Source organism: Coenobita brevimanus, chromosome 1, assembly GCF_032717465.1.
Source record: "Coenobita brevimanus isolate Jiangsu-jjx chromosome 1, ASM3271746v2, whole genome shotgun sequence".
NCBI classification, from domain to species: Eukaryota; Metazoa; Arthropoda; class Malacostraca; order Decapoda; family Coenobitidae; genus Coenobita; species Coenobita brevimanus.
The window spans coordinates 44434737-44456194 of record NC_136954.1 but is presented as its reverse complement, the minus strand read 5'-3'; the positions used below and the strand labels follow the sequence as shown (position 1 = coordinate 44456194).

Here is a 21458-nt window from a genome sequence, read left to right as displayed (position 1 = left end):
CACAACTAAAACTAAAACTCATCGAATATCATGCGATCACTTGCTTAGTATTCAGCATGTGAGAACAGCCCGATTACTCCGAATGTAAACCAACCGTCTAGAATTACAATATTCAGTGATTAACAATACAGAAGAGGTCCTTCGCCTTGAAAAAAATAAATCAGAGAGGAATTTAGTGGAAAGTGGCTAACTGGTAAGTAGTTGAGCTGGGCTGATTTTGACATGATCCAGTGTGGTGGTGGTGAGTGTGTGGTGACTAATAGTAGTTATCAATGAGGGCGTAGTGGCAGTTATGGTAGTGGGATGGCGGGAAGTTGTTGAAGTGCTCCCTCCCTTCAGTATTTGAGTGAATGGTGATGACGGTGAGTGGTGGTGACGGTGAATGGCGATGAGTGATGACAGCGAGTGATGAATGATGACAGCGACTGCTGAGTGATGCCAGCGAATGGTGAGTGATGACATCTAGTAATGAATAATGACAGTGAGTGGTGAAGACAGCGAGTGGTGAAGACAGCGAGTGGTGAAGACAGCGAGGGGTGAAGATAGTGAGTGGTGAAGACAGCGAGTGGCGAAGACAGCGAGTGGTGAAGATAGTGAGTGGTGAAGACAGCGGGTGGAGAAGACAGTGAGTGGTGAAGACAGCGAGTGGTGAAGACAGCGAGTGGCGAAGACAGCGAGTGGTGAAGACAGCGAGTGGTGAAGATAGTGAGTGGTGAAGACAGCGAGTGGTGAAGACAGCGAGTGGTGAAGACAGCGAGTGGCGAAGACAGCGAGTGGTGAAGACAGCGAGTGGTGAAGATAGTGAGTGGTGAAGACAGCGAGTGGTGAAGACAGCGAGTGGTGAAGACAGCGAGTGGCGAAGACAGCGAGTGGTGAAGATAGTGAGTGGTGGAGATAGTGAGTGGTGAAGACAGCGAGTGGCGCAGACAGCGAGCAGCGAAGACAGTGAGTGGTGATAGTGAGTGGTGATGAGTGATTGGTGATGGTGATAATTATGAGTGGTGATGAAGTGATGACAGTGAGTGGTGATGAAGTGATGATTGGCTGGTGGTGAGTAATAGTGAGTAATGAGTATTGGTGAGTAGTGAAGTAAGTCATGAGTGGTGATGAGTGATGATAGTGATTGGTGAAGGAACTGATGATAATGAATGATGATTGATGATAGTGAGTTGTGGTGAAAGTGACAGAGAGTTGTAGTATGTGATAGTGAGTAGTGATGAGTGACAGAGTTGTGGTGAAAGTGATAGAGTTATGGTGATGGTGATGATAGTAACTGGTGATGAATAACGATAATGATCGGCGATGAAAGTTGATGAACGTGATGACTGGCGATGACAGTGAGTGGTGATGAAAGTAATGCTGATGAAAGTGATGAATGGTGATGATAGTGATTGATGATGAAAGTGATGACTGGTTGGTGATGATTGTGATGTGTGATGAAAGTGATGACTGGTGATGAGAGGGTGTGGTGATAGTTGCAATGACAGTGATGACTGAATGGTGATAGCAATGAATGACAATGGCAGTGAAGACATTGATTGGTTGACGACTGTGATGACAATGGTAATGGCAGTGAGTAGTGATAACAGTGATTTGTGTTGACTGTCAGTAGTCATGACACTGATGTCAGTGATCGGTGATAATGGTGATGACCGTGAGTGGTGATGTTAGTGAGTGGTGGTGAGTGATGATAGTGAGTGGTGGTGAAAGATGGTCGTGAATGGTGATGAGTGATGGTAGTGAATGATGAGTGATGGTAATGAGTGGAGATGAGTCATGACAGTGAAAGTAATGACAGTGACTGGTAATGACAGTGTTGACAGTTAGTGGTGATGACAGTGGTGATAGTGAGTGGTGGTAATGAATGGTGATGAATGAGTGATGATTAATGACAGTGAGTGTTGGTAATGGTGAGTGTTGGTAATGATGATGGTGAGTGAAGATGACAGTGAGTGGTGATGACAGATGACGTTCCTGATCTCGTGGATTTCTCTAATGGTCTCAGCTGAATCCCAAAGCCCTGTCCATCTCTCTCTCTGTCTCTCTCTGTCTCTGTCTCTCTCTGTCTGTCTCTCTCTGTCTGTCTGTCTCTCTCTTTTCCTTCCGTCCTTTCTTCATGTCACAGCCATTAACACTCAGCCTCCCATACCTCACCCTTACAAGAATATTATCGTCAGACTTTAACTAGAATATAAAGCTTGAATAATCACGTCCACACGATAAATTGCTAGATTTATTTCTTCAGTGTGATATAATACGAGGTTGTTTGGAATATGACAAAGTTAATAGTATCAGTAGTCCCTTTCCCCGGCCCCTATGACTCAGTAACATAGATTGGTGTTATCTGTAAATAAATAGAAGATGGTTTCTTTGACTCACTCATCTATATTAAATCGCTTTTTGATAACGGGAATACAAGTAAAAGAAGACGCGACCGTGAGGGACTTAGTGCCCGTATTCTCGTCGGGTAAGGAGGCTCTCTAACACCTCTTCGTAGCGATTTAATTTTAGATACTGGTGTTTAATATTGTTTCGTACGTTATGTATGTAAAGTGAAGCGATATGAGAAGAATTTACAATACACGGAAGAGGACAGTAAGGTGAAAAAGCAAAATAAATTGCTAAAGAAACGGTGTTAGGAAGCTTCCTTAACCGACGTGACTACAGGCCTTAATGTCAGGTTTTAGCTTTTACTTTTATGTAACTAGTTTTAAAATCTAGAATGTCATTGTCATCTAGTTATTAAATGTCCTCTTTTTAATACTTTTCTTCGCCCATTTCCTGCTGATTGATACACATGGCTATCTTATTCAGGCAGAAGTCCTAGCAGTCAGTGTTTAAATCTAAGAAGTCCCAGCTGTCAGTGTTTAAATCTAAGAAGTCCTAGCTGTCAGTGTTTAAATCTGAGAAGTCCTAGCTGTCAGTGTTTAAATCTAAGAAGTCCTAGCTGTCAGTGTTTAAATCTAAGAAGTCCTAGCTGCCAGTGTTTAAATCTAAGAAGTCCTAGCTGTCAGTGTTTAAATCTGAGAAGTCCTGGCTGTCATTTTAAGAAGTCCTAGCTGTCAGTTTAAGAAGTCCTAGCTGTCAGTGTTTAAATCTAAGAAGTCCTGGCTGTCATCTTAAGAAGTCCTAGCTGTCAGTTTAAGAAGTCCTAGCTATCAGTTTCAGAAGTCCTAGCTGTCAGTTCAAGAAGTCCTAGCTGTCAGTTCAAGAAGTCCTAACTGTCAGTGATTAAATCTAAGAAGTCCTAGCTGTCAGTGTATAAACCTAATTCGAGCACCTATTTTGCTGGTTTTGATTCACCTGGGAAATCAATTTATGATACCTCAGGATTATGTTATTCCTTTGAGAGAAACTCTAAAATGTTAGAGGTATGGGCATTGAAAGGTGTAGCAAATTGTCAGATTTATTTTTATTTTCACGAGTGACTGTAATTTGGCATAGCAATATCTTTTTATTATGATCTTTGTATGTGGAAACCCCACAGTAGATGCTCAGTTTATTTTCTCTTTCGTTCTTTCCACCAAACAGTTGTCAAACTGGGGGCCATTCCCTTATTTCCTCCCTTTACTCTTCAAATATAGTGTATTTGTTCCTTGGGCAAATATACACAGACACATTTCTCTTGTTTTATTTAGTATTGATGTTATTGTTATTATATTTATCATCATCATCATCATCATCATCATCATCAATTATTATTATTATTATTATACCTAGTGAAGGATTTTATGCAATCAACGGTCGAACCATGCACACACACATTTCGTAGATTTAGTGAAGTGCGTGAATTGTGGGAGTACGAATCCATAGAGTTAACCAACTTTTTCGAGGAGTCTGGGTGCTGGTGAGTTTTTTGTGAGGACTATCCGTCATCCCCTTAGCAATGTTGACAGTCTGTAATTAGTGAATTGTATCTGTTATAGTGTAATTAGACGTAACTATGTAAATCAGCCAGTCGGTTATTAGCAGTGATAACACAGGGGCTTATACGGATTTCGTCTAATTAATTAACCGATATTAGGAACAGTGACAACCACCAGGAGTCAGTTCCTAGGAGGCCTAAGATATGGATTATGATAATGTAATAGCGTGCTATTGACATTCACTCCTTCACTACGAAGCCAAATGGTTTCCTGTAAGCCAAGAAACCATTTACAACGCTGGGTGGTAACCTTATACCGAAACTATACGTGCTCCCTACGTGTCAACAAGTGGGTTGGTGGAGGGTTAGTGCCCCTCCCCGTAAAACAAATAACTCAGAGTCAAATGGCCACCCCTTACGGGATTGTGGCGTCTGGCAATGGATGGATGGATGGACTACGAGGCTGTCTACGAGGGATAATGTAATGGAGAGAAAGAGGAATAGTGGCCTTCCTACCCTATGCCTTTCCACTTTATCCGTTGCCCTACTCTTGTCCACTATATCCACTAGTCCCGTTCCATGTGCCCGAGAAGCTTGAATTTAGTATTATATGGAAGCGTAACGAATCCTACGGGGGTAAGATTTAATGTGGATAGACTTGTCAATGATGTAGGGCTGAAAGGAAGAAATGAAAGGAATAGAAAGAGAGAAAAACGTGAAGGGGACAATAGGAAAGGCATATGATTAAAGAGAAAAACGGGAAACGGAAAATTTGAGAAGGATTTTGACAGGGTAATGAAATGTCGAGAGGGAGATGAGAGGAAGAGAAGATGAAAAATTGGGAATCAAGAGTGAAAAGAAATGAGTGAAATGTGAGAGCATCTCTTCTCTTCCTCTCACCTGCCCTTCTTCTCTGACCTTCCTCTTCCTCTCTCTCTTCGTCCCACCTCCTCTTCCTCTTTCTCTTCGTCTCGCCTCCTCTTCCTCTCTCTTCGTCTCGCCTCCTCTTCCTCTCTCCTCGTCTCACTTCTTCATCCTCTCACATCCTCGTCCTCTCGCTCTTCGTCTCACTTTCCTTTCCCCTCTCTTCTTCTCACTACTTCCCCACACATTCCAACCAGTCAAACACTTCCCCTCCTTCTCTCGTCTTCGTCTCAACTCCTCTTTCCTTCTCTCCACTTTCTGTCGTTCAGTCACCCTTCTTCTCAGAGCCAGACGTGGAGTTTCAACAAAGGCGAAAAACTCTTTCCTTGTTCCCTGATTTCTGCCATGTTGAGATATTACTGACAGGACGCATGACACGGAACGAGGCGGAAGGTTGAGTGAAAGGGAGTTTAGTATAGAATAAGATTTTAGAAGAAGAATAACCTACCTGTATATTTATCTGTTGTATTTTTTCCGTATATGTCAGGTAGACATATGCAGAGATATCGACAGATAGATATATACAAGTTAATATCTATCTGTCGATATCTCTGCATATGTCTATCTTTCTTTGGTGACATGGAGGTAGAGGTTCAGTGTGAGAACAGAATATTGAATAAGAATTTGAAACGAGTAGAGAGGAATCATTTGTGAATAAGTGCATGATACTTCACAAAGATTGTTTCGTATACGTCAGTACATAGATTAATTGTATTTGTAGGTCATATGAAACAAACTACAGAATGAATAGGTTAAAGGGGTCCTTCGAATCGAGCTTAAGTTGCATCATTACCTCGTTCAGTGCCAGATAAACACATGCCTGTAATGGATGGGTTGTTTGGGTATTGATTGGCTTTGCGCACGTCTTTTGGTGGTTACTCGCTCGTCTTCTTACACTTTTTGGGCTGTAAGGTCATTTCAAAGGCCTTAATCAAAAAAGGGTCTGATAAAGGTGGCTCTAGTTACCAGACCCAGATGCTACACACTTGCTGCTTTAAGGTCAGTCAGGTCAGATATAAAGTCGTGTGGGTGTGGCAAAGAGCGTTGGTGTGAAGTAGAACAAGAAGCAGCTGACGGGATAAAACATTACACTGTCCTTTCTGGAAATATAATTATTATCTGTTAAGCATATAAAAATGTTTGAGAGAACATTCTACGATCATTTTTATTTTTACGAGAAATGAGTTTCGCGGTTTAAGCATAATTGTTTTTCTTTATATACCTGTCTGTCTGCCTGTGTGTCTGTATCAGTCTATATTATCTGTCTGTCTATATCTGTATCTGTTTGTCTGTATAACTGTCTGTCAATCAGTCCCGAGGTTTGGAAAAATATCAGATAATTATAGATTGAATAAGACTTGGAAAGAATTTTTTGGGTTAGTGTCTCACTGTATATTAGTTTGTCTGTATATTTGTATCTATATCTGTCTCTCTGCCTGTCTGTCTGTCTCTGTCTTATTTGTTTATCCGTCAATACACCTATATCTGTATCTCTACGTATATATGTCTGTCTACCTGTTAGTCTGTTAGCCCTATGCAATTTGTCTGTCTGTCTGTCTGTATCTCTCTTGTCAGCCAGTCATATGTAACTTATTTGTGTCTGTGTAATTGGAGGCTTATAGAAGGAATTAAATCTTGATCAAATGTACGACAGGATTTGGACTGAATGTAAAATGAGAACCTCTATTTTATTTATCTGTGCACCAATTTATTTCTTGCATTGCCTGTCAACCCGTCGGTCTGCCTGTCTCTGTCTGTCTGTCTGTCTCGTTATATAAGATGTTGGGGCACGAATCCTAGGTAATGAAAAAGATTGGGAATAATATAATATGAATTTTGAAAGTGAAATGTCAAGTTCGACCATTGGGTATTATGTAAAGATGGATGTCTGCCTATTTATGTGACTATCTGGCCGTCTGTCTGTCCAGTATATATCAGCGTTGGGCTGTCTTATCTAACTAGAGCTTATCTATACAATTATGTATAGCGTGTTTATTGTTCTAAGTGTGAATAATTGCCAGCCTGTGTTTATTTGGTTATTAATTTGAGGTTTATATTTATATTTATGTATTTTATGTATGTCAGTCTCTGTCTATCCTGTCTACCGTTTTATCCATATACCTATCTTTTTTTCTTCTTTTCGACTAATTTGCCACCATTATAGTTTTTCTTATATTTCTCTTCTGTCCTTATCTTTCTTTTCCTCACACATTTTAGTTAGATCTTCAGTGTTAGTTATCATTCACTTCTGATGAATGAATTTCCTGTCAACTTTAGTGCGTTATTCCTCTCTGTCTTCTCAACTTTTTCTCTCATGTTCTCTTCCTCTCGTCCAGGCCCCCTTTCGTGGCACCTTTTCTCCCTTCATATTGGTTCTAGATTTCTTCACCCTTTTTCCTCCTGTGGTTTCTTTTTCTTGTCCTCATCTTCATTGTTCATTTTAGTCCATTTTATTTTTACTTGTTTTCCCTCTTCTTCACCTGCCCTTTCTTAAATTTTATCATGCAGTTGTTCCCTTTCCCTTTCTTCCTCCTCCTCCTTTTTCCCTCTTACTCTCCTTCCTCGTGTTCTCATTCTAGTTAGTGTCACGGGGTTTTTAAAATATCACGGGGTTTTTAAAATAAATGCTAAATATTATTTAATTGATAATAATGTTCAATAATATTGCAGACCAGGGACAATGATTGTCTTGCTAAATCAAGCAACGATTACTTTACGCTGGCCTGCTTCGCACGATTCTCTAAGAAGGAGAATTTATAAACTTTCTCAACAGTACACAGCAGAGACTAATTACTCACAAATGCTGATTACTAGTACTGTTAGCCTCTGGAGAAAGTTACTTCACCCCTGACAATAAATAACTAATACTAATAATAATATCAGGTTCTTGCTGATGCTTAACTCCTAGGAGGCACAACGGATTTTAAGCTTAATACACAAGACTGGCCTAAGTACCAGTTATGAATAACAAAACGTTTATGCAAGCTAGGAGCTATATGGAAAATAAGCTTAATTGTGGAGAAATGAAACAAGAGTTTACATTACATTAAGCTCAAGGAAAAGAACTGTTAAATTTATTGATTACAGAAATAAATTTAACGTTACACTTCAAATGAATTCAAATAAAGAGATCGTACTCACTCACTCACTCGAGCTAAATTCTTACGCCTAGGAAAAACACCTTAATTAAACTCTCAAGACTAGGAAAACGAAAAGAAATACTGGTCGATGAATGCTGTGTATCACCCAAATCAAAGGTGGGAGCTTGGAGCTGTGGTCTTGTGGAGCTTGGGTTGACCTCTCACACTGGTGGAGCACAGAACCTCTCTCCGTCAGAACAAACACTGGACTGAGTAAACTCGTGAGAAAGAAATGGGAGCGATAGGCCGCATTTTTTAACGGTCGAGTGAGCGAAACGCGCCCAAAACAAATCGCTCAGCGGAAGCGCTAATGTCTCACACAAAGACGATCACGTATGACAATGAAAAATTTATTTGACAAAGCTTCCGTCCGAATGAGCGGTTAACTGAACGATAAACTGGGATTCCACTTGAGTTCGCAGTTTCCCAAAAAAAGCCAATGTCACTAGCCGACTCGTGACATTACGCCCCATGAAAATTAAATCTTTCTTCCTTCAGAAGAAAGATTTGAATATACAGTACATAGATATAAATCCTAGCTCAGTCACACAAGATTCACACTGTGGTGTGTGTGCTATCCTGCTACAGGAGAAAGTCGCAGTCACCAGTGAGTGAAAAAACCTCATATTTACGTTAATAGAAGCAAGCTTGAGGGAAAAACTCCGTGACGACGGTGAAAATCCTGTACTCAGGTCAAACTGAGCGAAAGTTCGCTACATTTACACTGACAACTAATTGTTGTGTAGCGTAGTGTATGTAATACATGGTGTAGGTGTGACAGTTGTAGTGTAACTGTACCTACGTGTAAAATGACACAGTAAATAATAATATGGCGATGACGAAGGCAAAGGAGAAGAGGCGGCAGCGTGCGGCAGACGATCAGCTGGCCCGCACAGCAAAATTGCTACACCCATTGCTGTACCTGCAAAACCAATTAAGGTGGAGCATCAAAAGTGTCAATGAGACAAAATTCTTATTACGTTACAATTACTCTCTCTGCCTAGCAATCAGTACATGCTACGAAAAGTACGCTTTAGCTGAAAAATACAAGTGACAGCCTAAGCTTCGTACATTCGAGGTCGCCATTAATTATAGCACACGATTACTGTCAGCAAGTTGAGAATCCCTGTGCAAACTCGGGTCTTCCATAGCCTCGAACTGCACACGGATCCTCAACCTGTGCCTTAACCTACAGTACTTATATTAATATCGGGGAGCTGAGAATCCCTGTGCAAACTCGGGTCTTCCATAGCCTCGAGTCGCCTCTGCGGAGTTCTCACTTCCCCCTTTACCTACAGTACTTATATTAACATCGGGGAGCTGAGAATCCTTGTGCAAACTCGGGTCTTCCATAGCCTCGAGTTGCCTCTGCGGAGTTCTCTCTCGAACTTCCCCCTTAACATACAGTACTTATATTAGTATCGGGGAGCTGAGAATCCTTGTACAAACTCGGGTCTTCCATAGCCTCAAGTCGCCTCTGCAGAGTTCTCACTTCCCCCTTAACCTACAGTACTTATATTAGTATCTGGGAGCTGAGAATCCTTGTGCAAACTTGGGTCTTCCATAGCCTCGAGTCACCTCTGCGGAGTTCTCTCTTCCCCCTTAACCTACAGTACACGTGTATGTACAGGCCCTGGACATACTATGTCCTGTGGGGCCAACAAATGAGACGTCAGGTCTACACTTTTGACTGGGAACAAGGCTGGTCCTTTTATTACTCAAATCTCTGAGGATGCCTATCATGAAACCCAGCATACAACAACTGCCCATGTTAGTCAGCAGTTAGCAGGTGAGACATCAGGTCTGCACCTACGTTATCACTTCCCTTGATGTATCTCACAACAAGGTTAAACTGCTGTAAATACAGTGTCCAGCGTGTCAATCTTGCATTAGCCGTCTTGGTCGTGCTAAGACTAGTGAGTGGCATATGGTCAGTTTCCAGAGTAAATGATGCCCCAAATAAATAATAATAATATTTTTTAACACCATCAACCACAGCCAAGAGTTCTTTCTCAACAGTACCGTAATTCCTCTTGGCGGGTTTTAGCCTACGGCTGTGGTATGCCACTGGGAAGATTCCACCTTCCGATTCCTGCATCAATACGGCACCTACTCCATCTTGTGAAGCATCAGTGCGCAGTATGAAAGTTTTGCTGGAATCAGGCAACTGCAAGATAGGCTCCTTGCACAACATATTCTTGAGGGTGGCAAAAGATCTCTCTTGCGCTTCTCCCCATTCAATGGTGTTTGGAGCATATTTCCGTAGCACTTCGTACAACGGTTGGGCAATGAGAGCAAAGTTGGGGATAAAACTCCTATAATATCCCACTAGGCCAAGGAATGCCCTAACCTGTTTCTTGGTCACGGGTTTCGGGTCTTCTCTAACCTTCCTAATCTTGTCACCCTGACACCTGCAGTGATTGTTGCCAACAATATGACCGAGGAACTCCACGTCACTGTGAGCAGTCTTGCATTTGCTAGGCTTCACAGTCATGTTGAAACTCTGGAGTCTACTGAAGACAATTTCCAAGAGTCTGAGGTGCTCCTCCAACGTGGCGGAATGAACGAGGACATCGTCAACGAACATCTCTACTCCTACAATACCATGGAGCACTTGTTTCATGGCACGATTGAATACTGCTGGGGAATTGGTAAGTCCAAATGGGAGGACTTTATACTGGTACAACCCCCTAGGAGTAGCAAAGGCAGTGAACTGACGACTCTCAGGATGAAGGGGATTCTGGAAGAATCCCTTCGCTAGGTCGAGCTTCGTGAAATATCGTGACCCTGCCAGCTTGGAGAAGATGACAATATGGTCACCCATTGGCTCAGCATCCACTTTGGTGATTGCATTGAGCCTTCTATAGTCGCCACAAATCCTGACTCCACCATCTTTCTTGCGGACTACTACCATCGGACTACAGTAAGGAGATGAGGACTTTTCGATAATGCCTGTAGTCTCCATGTCAGCAATTTCCTTATCTACTGCACCCTGTAGTCGCATGGGAATCGGATATGGCTTAACCTTTATAGGAGTATTGCTGGTCAACTCAATTTTATGACACGCAACCTTTGCAAGTCTAGGTTGGTCTGAGAAGACATCAGCATACTGACAGAACAGTGACCATAAGGCATTTTGGTCTCCTACTGCTAAGTCAGGGTTAAGTAAAACATCTCTGACAGTCTCTTCCTGACGGGACTGAGCGGTTAAGGGCGCGTCATCATGGTCATCAGCTGGGATCACCGCGGCTGCCCCGGTTTCTTCCAGTGGCTGGTCACTATCATCAGCTACTCGTAGGCCAGTCTCCTCGGGGTCTGACTCATGATAAGCCTTCAACATGTTAATGTGGAACCTTTTACGAAGATTCCCCATCTGAATCATGTAGTTGAGGTCTGAAATGCGCTCTACTACATCAAATAGACCCTTCCACTGCGCCAACAACTTGTTCTGGGCAGTGGGGAGTAATACCAAGCATTTATCGCCTGGATTAAACTTCCGAAGCTTTGCCTTCTTATCGTAATAAACCTTTTGCACTTCAGGCGCTTTGATCAATTCTTCCTTAGCTAACTCGCACGTCGACTGGAGGCGGTCAGCCAAATCAAGGACGTAGGTGTAGGTGGTCTTGACTTCAGGGTCGGGTTCTTCATCGTCCCATAACTCACGAAGGACTTGAAGTGGGCCCCGGACCGACCTTCCATACACCAGTTCAAAGGGTGAGAATTTCAATGAATGCTGTGGGGCTTCTCGATAAGCAAACAGAAGAGGAGCAATGAACCGCGGCCATTCCTTTGGCTGTTCGGCGGTCATGCGCCTCAACATCTTCTTGAGAGTTCCATTGAACCTCTCACACAACCCGTTACACATGGGATGATACGGCGTAGTCCGTAAGCCTCAGATGGACAGCAACCTGAACGCTTCGTTCATCATTGCTGAAGTGAACTGCGAACCCCGGTCACTTAAGACCTCCTTAGGGATACCTACACAACAGAACACTTCAATTAATGCCTCAGCAACAGTGACGGCCTCTATATTCTTAAGGGCCACGGCTTCAGGCCACCGTGTGCTGAAATCAACAATAGTGAGGATATACTTTGATCCATCACTAGCCCTAGGAGAGATTGGCCCAACTATGTCAACTGCTACTCTCTCGAACGGTTCAGAGATTATGGGCATTGGTTTCAATGGCGCAGGACGGACACGTCCCCTGTCCGTGGTACGCTGACACACATCACAGGAACGTACGAGCCTCGTTATTTCCCATCCCATTCCTGGCCAGAAAAAGTCAGCATGGATGCGGTCAGAGGTCTTTTGACCCATGTGACCTCCCATCGCTGAACAGTGACCTAATTCAAACACTGCTCGGCGATACTTTGCAGGAACGACAGACTGCAGTCGAACCTCACCCTGGGGTGTCTGTGACTCACGGTACAGCCGTCCTCGCTTACGAAGGAACCTGGCTTGTCCTCCCCGTGAATACTTGATCACATTACCCTCCAGCTTCTTGCGCACTGAGGCAAATGTCGAGTCAGTCTGTTGCTCTTGGACAACATCTTGACTACGAATCAGATCTTGCGGCGTTGCGACAGTCAGTGGGGTGACACGATTCTGAGCCTTGGCCATGGCTCGTGTTACCACAGCAGCCGAAGTCTGAGTAGCAACATCTACGGCGCAACTATTTTTGACACCATAAATGTTTCCTACAATGAGGTCAAATAGAGGTTCTGGCATGACAACTGCAAGTGTCGTACCAGTATAAAATGGAGATGCCACCTGGATACGTGCCTCAGGGAACAATCTCACTGATCCATCAATAAGTCTAACTTGGATCTGTCGACCTGTATACTCATCAGGCCGAACTAAACTCATAACTTTCCCTTATTTATATCGTTTCATTATCTCCAGTACTTTGCATCAGTAACATGTATGTGGATGGTGAACTGTATTATGTGCAGAATAAATCGCTAAGAAATTGGTGTTACGGATTCTTCAAAGCGACCTAGAATGTACAGTAACTCACAACCTACATTTTTCAAGGTAGTGTTCGTCTCACGACAGGTTGAATTAATGGAAAAACTTATTACCTCTCAGAACATGATAACTGGGATCAAATACTCAAGTGTAGAGGAAAATGAGGAAGAAATAATGGGGGAGTCAGATGAGAAAAGTGAGTGGCAAAGGAGTGATCTAGAATGGCTAATAAATACGTAAGCGTAGAGGAAAATGGGGAAGAAGTAAAGGGGAAGTCAGGTGAGAAAATGAGTGGAAAAGGAGTGATAAGCTTAAATGGTGAATAAATACATAGGCTTAGAGGAAAGCGAGGAAGATATAATCGGGATGTCGGGTGAGAAAAGGAGTGATAATGTAGGCATTATATAGGCATTAGCAAATATTTCATAAACACAATGTACAGGATGTAGTGTCTGCTGGAGATGTACATGGCTTTTTACTAGGAATGTCAATTCACATAATGTCTATCCACAATCTTATTGTCCCAGACCATCAAAAGTCCTTAACCATATGATGTATTTCAAATATCCTCGTAGTCCAGACGACCAAGAATTTCATGACGTGTTCAAACACGTGGAGTAGCCAACCCTAGTCGGTTAGTCCACGTGAATGGAAATCTACCAGACACTACATCACACACACACACATCCTCCCCAAGCTGTAAATAACGTCGGAGATTCCCTTCAGATCAGAAAGGGGGGGGAGGGGCTAGAGAGAAGGCCCGATACTAGGGTCATTAAGCAGTCACGCTTCATTATGCTGTAGCTCACTATTGATATAACTGTGAAACTCACCTCGTTGACACTACTTCTCACGACTTTATTCTGGCTGTGCTTGACGATCCACAGTCGACTTCCTTATCTCCCTACATGTACCTACGACCACGCTATCGAGATTGGCGTCAGCAGTGAACAACGGTAAAATACGCTATCGAGATTGATGGCAAGCGGTAATAACGAACCAAGTACGATAAACTACCCCATCGAGATTGGTGAACAGCGGTAAACTACGACAAACTACGCCTTACGAGTTTATACAACCGCTACAACGGTAAACTACGATATCTTTCACTGAGAGTGGTGGCGAGCTGTAAACGAAGCCGATTAACGCCTCAGTCAAAGCAATCTACGACTCCTCTACAAGCAACAATCAGCAATTGAACAAACAAACAAGGCTCACCCCTAACCACCTCAACCGCAACTCCACGATATACGAGAAACGGTAGCAGTGATAAACTACGTCTTTCAACAACTCTACAAGCCTACAAGTCTACAAGCCTGCAATTCTACGATCAATTAACCACAAGTGAGTAGTCAGGAAGAAGAACGAGTGAGGAAAAACAAGCTCTACGATTAACTACAGGTAAGAAGTCTACGAGACATCTCTATAATCTTCGTCATGTACCTACAAGTAGCGGCAGTCTTCATCCAACAAGAAGTAAATCACAATAAGAAAGGACCGAGAAGTGAGACGAAGTGAGAAACGATAAGCAATAACAAGCAAAAGTTAGGAAGGGGGAAGTGCGTCTGTACTGTGCCAATAGTGTTGACCCAGCATGGTGATGTAGCATCAACACATTTCTCCTCCTGAACCTCCACCACCCTACACCACGACCTCCACCTTCTCCAACACTACCACCACAACCATCATCTCCACCACAACTACCAGGGTGGGGCAGCTACTCAGCAGTGTGTCGTCATTAACTGAGTGGGGACAACGACACCAAGTGCTGACAAAGTCATACTAGGACTCTGACCTACCTCAGCCAGATCTTACCGACACTTCAGCCAACGTCACTATCATCAGCAGCAGCACCCTGGCCAGTATTCCCATCACAGTTAATATCAGTGAGTTGAACATTTACTCTATTAGTTTAATAGTACTACTTCATTTATATACAACTTTACGTATATACACAGTGATAGACAATATCCTCACATCAACATATAATACATACATATGAAATCTAGTAAGATCAGGTAATTAAAATATAAGTACACAAGTATCCTTCATATTACAGTGACAAGGAATATCAAGTGAAAATGCCGAACACAAGTGGAGCAACAGTATGCTATACTCAACCACACACTTAAATACTTACAACCAATACCTAAGGATGAAATGTATCAAGTTGACATCACAACTTGTGGAGGACTAAAGCGTCAAGTTATGTGTGAAACTAAGTGAACACTGACCATATTGTAAATACTGTATATATAATTTTATATTAAAAAAAAATATGGGTTACATAATAATGTCATTTTAATTCAAACTGTGCAACATAACTAAATCAATACACCCATGGTGTCTCAAATAAACTGTGCAACATAAGTAAGACAATACACCTGTGGTGTCTCACATAGCTAAGCTAATACACCTATGGTGTCTCACACAACAACAGTAAACTAATACACCTATGGTGTCTCACATAACTACAGTAAACTAATACACCTATGGTGTCTCACATAACTACAGTAAACTAATACACCTATGGTGTCTACATAACTAAGCCAATACACCTATGGTGTCTCAAATGAACAACTACATCAAATATGGATGATTCATGATATGATTGGATTGCTATTATTGTATTAGTTATATACATATGTGTCAGTTGCATAGATACAGTGACCACACTTGTGATTATTGCAATTATGTTACAGTTGCCACATTTACTCGTATGTAACTACAATTTGTTGCAACCACGTTATGTAACGGTTGCATCAACAAGATGTAACTACAGTTTAACTGCAGTCACAATTGTGTAACAGTTTCATTAACACAGTGTTATGTTAGTCGCACTTGCATAGCAGTTACATTAAAATTATGTATCTACAATAGCATTAACACGATGTAACTGCAATTATGATACAGTATTCATACAGTTACGTTACTTTTACAGTATTATGTATTTCACTTAATTAGCTTACAAGTTAATTGTAATGTGTACAGTATATAGTATGCATTATTATGTTATGACAGTATTGACTGTGTTTTTTTTTTTTTATGTGAGGAAGAAGGAACCAAAGACAACGAGCCCGCAAAACTGTTCCTTCCAAGAGAAAAACAAAATACAAGAGAGAGCCAAATTCAATATCCATTCATTTCTAGATGCCTGGACACAGTGCGTTTGAAAGACTGGAGATCATCGGAAGCAGGAAATACAGACAGAGGGAGACAGTTCCAGAGTTGACCTGTTGCATAAATGAAGGACTTGGAGTAACAGTTAACTCTTGCATTAGAGAGTTGGACAGAAAAGGGGTGAGAGTTTGCTAGACGGGTGCTACGCGCCCGTCGTAGAGGTGGAGGAATGCATGCAGACAGTTCAGAGGAACAGTGACCATTGAAGTAGCGATAGAAATGAGATAAAGGTGCAACAGTGCGGCAAAGAGACAGAGGTTGAAGGGAGTCAGTAAGAGGAGAGTTAATGAGACGAAAAGCCTTTGACTCCATCCTGTTGAGAAGAGCTGTATGTGGGGAACCTCCCCACATGAGAGTTGTACTCCATACAGGGGCGGATGAAACCCCTGTATAGAGGCAACAATTGTGCAGGGGTAAAGAAGGAATGGAGTCGGGTTAGCACACCCAATCTCTTGGAAGCAGACTTTACAAGAGATGTAATATGATCTTTCCAAGATAAGTCCCGAGTAAATGAAACCCCAAGCATGTTCAAGGATGATGCAGGATTAAGCTGAATATTATTAAACATAAGTGGGTATAACTGTGGAAGATTTTGTCGGGTTGATAGGTGCAAAAATTGAGTCTTTGATGCATTAAAAATAACCAGATTATTTTACCCCAGTCAGATATACGAGCCAAGTCAGACATTAGGTGTGCCATATCTCGTGACCGCGCGATATGTAAGCATTATATAGGCATTAGTATATATCTCATAAATACAATGCGCAGGATGTAGTGTCTGCTGGAGAAGTACACAGCTTCTCACTAGGAATGTCAATTCACATAATGTCTATCCACAATCTTGTTGTCCCAGACCACCAAGAATCCTTATCCATATGATGTATTTCAAGCATCCTAGTAGTCCAGACGACCAAGAATTTCATGGCTTATTCAAACACGTGGTTAGTCCACGTGAATGGAAATATACCAGACACTACATCACACACATCCTCCTCAAGCTGTATATAATGTCGGAGAGATTCCCTTCAGACTAGAAAAGGGGGAGAGGGGCTAGAGAGAAGGCCCGACACTAGGGTCATTAGGCCGTCGCTCTCCGTTACACTGTAACTCACTATTGATATAACTGTAAAATAAAACTCCGTAACCCAAGAATGCTGTAACTCACCTCGTTGACACTACGTCTCACGACTTTATTCCGGCTGTGCTTGACGATCTCCCTACAAGTACATACGACCACGCTATCGAGAATAAGCTAAACTAATGACACCATATATGATAACTGAAAAGGAATTATTGAGATCATTAGAGTGACTGTAGGTAACGGATAATGGCAAAAAAAAAAAAATGGTACTGAAAGAGGAATGGTCAGTTAAAAGAAAATAATAATAATAATAACGCTAGGGGAAAGTCAAGGTGGCATTGAAAGTAACAAAGAAAACTTCACTGGAGACAGACTATTGTAATTATGAAAGGAGATGGGAAGATTGATTAATAATTATATCATTTAATGCGAAAAGGAAGTAGCAGTGAAAAAAAGGAAGTAACTGAAAAAAAGTGAGGAAAAAAAAGAAGTGACTGATAAAGAGTAAAAACCCAAATGGCTGAAACATCAAAGGAAGAATCATTAAATGGGGAGGAGGAGGATTAAGTCTGGGATGGGGAGATTAATTAAGGGAAGGGGGTAGGGGAGCATGGGAAAGTGAGAGAGGGAGAGGATGTAGGTGGAGGTAGGAAAGAGGGATAAGGAACTGACTGGGATGGATTAGTAGAGAGAGAGAGAGAGAGGAATATTAATGTCAGTAAAGAAGATGGAGGAGAGAGGAAGGTGATGGAAAGATGAAGATGGCAGGGCAGTTGAGAGGGAGATGGGTAGAAGCCGATGAGGTAAGGGGAGAGAGAGAGGAGGAGAGGAAGCTGATATCAGTGAGTAAAGGGGATGGAGGGAGGGGAAGGGGGAGGGTGAGGGGAAAGGAGGGAGAAGAAGGGAGAGGTGCTACAAAGAGGGGAAGGAGGATGTAGTATAGAAGAGGGCAGAAGAGAAGGAAGAGGAAGGGGGGATGGAGGAGGTGGAGGGTAGAGAGGAGGATGTGAGTGGATGGAGGTAAGGAGAATAATTAGAAAGGTGGAGGAGGAGGTGGAGGTAGAGAGGGAGATGGATTTTGAGAGGGAGGTGGAGTTTGAGAGGGAGTGGGAGTTGGCTTGGGAGTGGGAGGTGGATTTGAAGGTGGAGTTGGAGTTGAAGATGGAGTTCGAGTTGAAGATGGAGTTCGAGTTGAAGATGGAGTTGGAGCTGAAGATGGAGTTGGAGCTGAAGATGGAGTTGGAGTTGAAGGTGGAGTTGGAGTTGAAGGTGGAGTTGGAGTTGAAGGTGGAGTTGGAGTTGAGGGTGGCGTTGGAGTTGGAGTTGAAGGTGGAGTTGGAGTTGAAGGTGGAGTTGGAGTTGAAGGTGGAGTTGGAGTTGAAGGTGGAGTTGGAGTTGAAGGTGGCGTTGGAGTTGAGGGTGGCGTTGGAGTTGAGGGTGGAGTTGGAGTTGAGGGTGGAGTTGGAGTTGAGGGTGGAGTTGGAGTTGAGGGTGGAGTTGGAGTTGAAGGTGGAGTTGGAGTTGAGGGTGGAGTTGGAGTTGAAGGTGGAGTTGGAGTTGGAGTTGAGGGTGGAGTTGAAGGTGGAGTTGGAGTTGGAGTTGAAGGTGGAGTTGGAGTTGGAGTTGAAGGTGGAGTTGGAGTTGAAGGTGGAGTTGGAGTTGAAGGTGGAGTTGGAGTTGAAGGTGGAGTTGGAGTTGAAGGTGGAGTTGGAGTTGAAGGTGGAGTTGAAGGTGGAGTTGGAGTTGAAGGTGGCGTTGAAGGTGAAGGTGGAGTTGGAGTTGAAGGTGGAGTTGGAGTTGAAGGTGGAGTTGGAGTTGAAGGTGGAGTTGGAGTGATGGAGTTGGAGTTGAAGGTGGAGTTGGAGTTGGAGTTGAAGGTGGAGTTGGAGTTGGAGTTGAAGGTGGAGTTGGAGTTGAAGGTGGCGTTGGAGTTGAAGGTGGCGTTGGAGTTGAGGGTGGCGTTGGAGTTGAGGGTGGCATTGGAGTTGAAGGTGGCATTGGAGTTGAAGGTGGCGTTGGAGTTGAAGGTGGCATTGGAGTTGGAGTTGACGGTGGCGTTGGAGTTGGAGTTGAAGGTGGCGTTGGAGTTGAAGGTGGCGTTGGAGTTGAAGGTGGCGTTGGAGTTGAAGGTGGAGTTGGAGTTGAAGGTGGAGTTGGAGTTGGAGTTGAAGGTGGAGTTGGAGTTGAAGTTGAAGGTGGAGTTAGAGTTGAAGGTGGAGTTGGAGTTGAAGGTGGAGTTGGAGTTGAAGGTGGAGTTGGAGTTGAAGTTGAAGGTGGCGTTGGAGTTGGAGTTGAAGGTGGAGTTGGAGTTGAAGTTGATGGTGGAGTTGGAGTTGAAGTTGAAGGTGGCGTTGGCGTTGGAGTTGGAGTTGAAGGAGGAATTGGAGTTGAAGTTGAAGGTGGCGTTGGAGTTGGAGTTGAAGGAGGAATTGGAGTTGAAGTTGAAGGTGGCGTTGGAGTTGGAGTTGAAGGTGGACTTGGAGTTGAAGGTGGCGTTGGAGTTGACGTTGGAGTTGAAGGTGGCGTTGGAGTTGAAGGTGGCGTTGGAGTTGAAGGTGGCGTTGAAGGTGGAGTTGGAGCTGAAGGTGGAGTTGGAGTTGAAGGTGGAGTTGGAGTTGAAGGTGGAGTTGGAGTTGAAGGTGGAGTTGAAGGTGGAGTTGGAGTTGAAGGTGGAGTTGGAGTTGAAGGTGGAGTTGGAGTTGGAGATGAAGGTGGAATTGGAGTTGGAGATGAAGATGGAGTTGGAGGTGGAGTTGGAGTTGAAGGTGGCGTTGGAGTTGAAGGTGGCGTTGGAGTTGAAGGTGGCGTTGGAGTTGAAGGTGGCGTTGGAGTTGAAGGTGGCGTTGGAGTTGAAGGTGGCGTTGGAGTTGGAGTTGAAGGTGGAGTTGGAGTTGAAGGTGGAGTTGGAGTTGGAGATGAAGGTGGAGTTGGAGATGAAGGTGGAATTGGAGTTGGAGATGAAGATGGAGTTGAAGGTGGAGTTGGAGTTGAAGGTGGAGTTGGAGTTGAAGGTGGAGTTGGAGTTGAAGTTGGAGTTGGAGGTGGAGTGGGAGTGGAAGGTGGAGTGAGAGTGGAAGGTGAAGTTGGAGTGGAAGGTGAAGTTGGAGTGGAAGGTGAAGTTGGAGTGGGAGGTGAAGTTGGAGTGGGAAGTGGACTTGGCGTTGGAGTGGGAGGAGGAGTTGGTGTGAGAGTTGGAGTTGGTGTGGGACATGGAGTTGGAGTGGAACATGGAGTTGGAGTGGGACATGGAGTTGGAGTGGGACATGGAGTTGGTGTGGGACATGGAGTTGGAGTGGGACATGGAGTTGGAGTGGGACATGGAGTTGGAGTGAGACATGGAGTTGGAGTGGGACATGGAGTTGGAGTGGGACATGGAGTTGGAGTGGAACATGGAGTTGGAGTGGAAGGTGGAGTTGTAATGGGAGGTGGAGTTGGAGTGGGAGGTGGAGTTGGAGTATGAAGTTGTGTTAGAGAGGGAGGTGGATGAAACAGGAAACGGTTTCGGACAGAGAAATGGAAATGGATGCGGGGGAAGGAGCTAGCAGAGAAGGGGAAGGAGGAGGTGGAGGTAGAGAGGGACTGTGAGGGAAAGGCAGGGAAGGGAGGGGGAAAGTATAGGCAATGGGAAGAGGAAAGTCTGCCTAGACAGAGGGGGGGGGGTAACTGATGAGTAGAGAGGGTGAGGGGAAATAGAAGGGGGGGAGACAGAGAAGGTATGAGGAGGAAAGAGGAAGTGGGAGAGTAGAAAGAGGGAAAGGAAAAGGTGAAAGGAGTCAGAGATGATGAATGGAGAGAGTATGAGAGAAAAGACAGGGAGAATGAAAAGTTGGAGGAGGAGGAGGAAGAGAGAGAGAATGTGGAGGAGGAGGAGGAGGAAGAGAGATAGAGAAGGGGGAGGAGAAGGAGGGGGTGTTAGTGGTGATGGAGTTGGATAGTGGAGGTGAAAGTGGAGGTGGAAAGAGAAAGGAAGGAAAAAATGGAGAGGGGATGAGAAAACGTAGAGGAGGAGGAGGATGGAGTGGGGAAGGAGGAGAAGGAAAAGATGAGGAAGGAAGGACAAGAAGGCTAGTGAGACGGCCAGTGACAAAGAGAGGAGAGAGGAAAGCGGATGAGTGAAAAGTGTTCCATAGAAAGTCACATTTTGTCCCAAGTCGAGCCTCTTAGTCCCCCTCTGGCCAGGTTGTGCCATAGGATCTGTTAGGGAGCTTACTCGCACGGGCTGCTCCCTCTGTCAAAGATCTGTGGCACTTTCACTCTGACACTCTTAGGACTCTCTCAGTTCAGTAAAATCGTATGGTG

At 43.6% G+C, this 21458-nt stretch overlaps 1 protein-coding gene across 1 annotated transcript in view; it reads left to right on the top strand.

Moving 5' to 3' along the window:
* Positions 1 to 21458, top strand: part of LOC145395764 (glutamate receptor 1-like) — a gene marked incomplete at its 5' end in the record, with an annotated part of 589675 nt that overhangs the window by 372906 nt on the left and 195311 nt on the right. The window lies entirely within an intron of this gene.